Below are 3,414 nucleotides of genomic sequence, written 5' to 3' on the forward strand. Positions count from 1 at the left end.
TTTAATGTTATAAGCGTTGTTTACAGTTTAAGCATGTTACATGTACATTGCGTTTATTGCACAAGTCTATTTTATTGAGTAACATATTGTTTACAAGATATATCATTTAGTAAAACCTTTGTCTTAAACAATTGAAATGTTAAACGTGTTATCGTCAAACATTGTTTATGAGTTCTATAATATTTTATACAACATAAATGAGTTGTCTACTTATTCAACATTGTTTTTATCAAACATATTCTTAAGACGAATTGGGCTATAAACGTTATTTCGTTAATTATTCATTTGTTAAACTTCAAAACAAGAGTTGCTAGATGGTCTTGTCTTATTAGACGACCTTGTCTTAAAATTTTAAACAGTATATATTAATAAATGTATGTTGCTTGTAGAAATGTGTTGGTGCACTTGATGAGATGAATATCTTGATAACAAATTCTCTTGAAGATAGGCTTAGATATTGTAATAGAAAGGGTGTGTCTTGACAAATGTGATAACAACTTGTGGTCTAGATTTAAGGTTTATTTATGTGTTATCTAGGTGGAACGGTTCTACAGAATATTCATGAGTATTACGAAATGTTTTACTTCGTTAAAATAAACTTAAGATCCTATCTGGTTATATCTATTAAAAATTGTAGTTATGTTATTATTTACTTCTTTTTCTTTTTCAAGTCGTATAAGGAGGTTATGTGTTTCTACTGAAATGGGACGAGGATAACGCCTGCTACTTCTGCTCGGGAATGCTCCAACTTCCACTATCTTCAACCGGTCGGTCCTCCGTACTTCTGCCTTAATGCCTGGATCTCCCTTTGTAAATCTCAAGATTGGGTGACCTGCAGGAAACACTCCGACGCTCAAGTCAGAATTTATCTCCGCAAGTCTATTAAAATCATAAAATTAAAGAGTTTACCTTCCTAATAAATCATTATTTATAGGGCCTAAAGGAATGTAATCCATTAGTTTACCTCTTAATGAGAATCAATGCAAACCTTAACCGCTCCACGATGACCGTTACATCATTAATTGTGCGTTTAATGACATTAAAAGGTTGTCTCGAGCAAACGGCTGTAGGAGGTTCTCCGCGAATGTTACTCCAATGACCGACCAGGAACAAGTGACCTCGTTCGTTCTAACATGGTAAGTTCGACCGACCGATCGGTCGGACTTACTCAATGGTAACATTATGCATTTTTTATTCAAAGCAATTCCAAATTGGGATGTTATAGTGGATTTATGTGCTAAAGATAGAGCTACTGGTCATGAAGCTAAAACAACTATGGATGTTGATGAAGTCATTAGTGTAGAGATAAATGAAGTCGATTTTGTGGGTTTGGAGGATTTCAATGTTACTATGGATTCAGAGGAACCAAACTCTAACTTAAAAAGGAAGGAAAAGCACAATCTTCAAGTTTTACTAGTACACAATCTCAAAAGAGATTGATTATGAAAAAAAGAGATCATAGTTACTTTAATGAAAGATATGGTTGTATTTTAAGCCATTGATACATGTATATGATGAAAAGGTTGATCAAAATGAAATTAAAAAAGATGAGGTGCCTTTAATATCAAATTTTAGTAAGAAACAATAGGATAAAGTTGTTAAATGGTTAATTGACATACCAAAACAATTTGCTATTACGAAAGCCCTTCCAATTGAGTAGAAGGAAGATTATGTTTTAGTATATATTTCTATCACTTAAATCATGGTAAGTAAAGTATATTTTCTTGTGATTGATTAATTTCATGGTATTTGGCTACAGACTTGTATTAGTTGTACAACATTATGGTTGATCAATTTTATTGTATTTTCGTAGGTTAAACACATGTTAAAGAGAATTGAAAGAGGGTATTGAAAGATTTACTAGTTGGATGATGAAAAATTATAAAACATGCATTAAATAAGAAAAAAGAGGTTTGAACAAGTTATTTAGTGTTTATTTTTCGTAGTAAAATGTTTGACATCTTAACTTTATATCATGATAGAAAAATAATTTACAATGATATCAATTCACTTGTTTATGTTATAATTAGGAGTTAATTATATCACATTAATGATATTATGCTTTTATGTTATATATTAAATTTGTGATTTTTATAATTAATGATTGTATTGTTGATAAATGAAGTAATCAATGAATAATATTATATTTCCGTAATGTAATCAATCAATATTCATACAAATGCATATTATTACTTATATTTTTTGAAGTTATTTAATATTAATTAATATTACAATGACTAATATGTTTAAAATAAATATTAATTTTGAAGTTATTTTAAAGGGAACTAGTATTTTTAAAATTTTATATATTAAAATAAATAGTTTTAAAATGAAATTTTATCTTATAAGAGAAAGTCAATTGCTTTATCCAAACAAGAAATTAAAATGTAAGATATTACAATTACTCTACTCAAACAAATTATTTAGAAAATAAAAAGAATAAAATCTCATAGTATCAAACCTATACAATTTATCAGCATTTGTAACAATCATGTACATTGTTTTGAGTTTCATATTGACTCAAAAAGTCAAAGTTTCATAAATGTGTTCACACAATAAAGACATTTTCTTTTACTAACATTCATCTATAAATAACACAGATGTTATACTGGCCTAAATAAATTCTTGAAATATCAAAGCTTGTATTTACATTTTCCATGATGGCTGTTTCAACCGTCAATATTCTGAGCATAGTTTTCTTCTTTATTTTTGTTTCTCAAGGTGATGATTCCTTTCCTCTGAGACAATTATTCTAATAAAATTATTATTCATAATTTTTCCTATATCATCATTTCAGGTTATAGCCAATGTTCCTTGAAAGATCTATCGGTAAGTCAATCTACAACAGGAGTTAAAGTGCAAGGAAAACAAGAATGGTCTGTGACTATCGTTAACAAGTGTCCATGCGTTCAAAAGAATGTGCTGTTAAACTGTAAAGGATTTCAATCGCTTGAACGCATAAACCCTTCAATTTTGAAGGTTTCAAAAAATGGGTGCATAGTTAACAACGGTGAATCCGTTTACGGAGATGCTGTTAAATTTAAATATGCTTGGGACCACCAATTTCCATTAAATCCCATTTCCTCAGATATTTTTTGCTCTTGAATTTAAACAAAATGGAGTTTTATCTCATTTAGAATAAGTTGTTTTGTAGAGGCATCATAAATTTCAAATAAAATCTCATCCTTTATATTCTCTTTATGTTTTTTTTTTCATGTCTTATGAATCCAAATGCATATTTGAAATTTTATGTTTAAATGGTATTAAAACCAGGATTTATTGGTGTCTAATTCAGACAAAGATAAGTATATTCTATTATAATAAGACTCTATCATAATTAAGGTCAATACAAATTTACTAAAGTAAATAGGACAAGTGTGACCTATTTTAAACATGTGATAAATTTCAATTCAC

At 28.8% G+C, this 3,414-nt stretch overlaps 1 pseudogene; it reads left to right on the forward strand.

The window, feature by feature from the left end:
* The first annotated feature begins 1,275 nt into the window (after window positions 1-1,275).
* On the forward strand, window positions 1,276-1,699 carry LOC148206564 (uncharacterized; annotated as a pseudogene).
* Window positions 1,700-3,414: the final 1,715 nt, after the last annotated feature.

Source organism: Vigna umbellata, chromosome 1, assembly GCF_029865625.1.
Source record: "Vigna umbellata cultivar VRB3 chromosome 1, Vumbellata_1.0, whole genome shotgun sequence".
Taxonomy (NCBI): Eukaryota; Viridiplantae; Streptophyta; class Magnoliopsida; order Fabales; family Fabaceae; genus Vigna; species Vigna umbellata.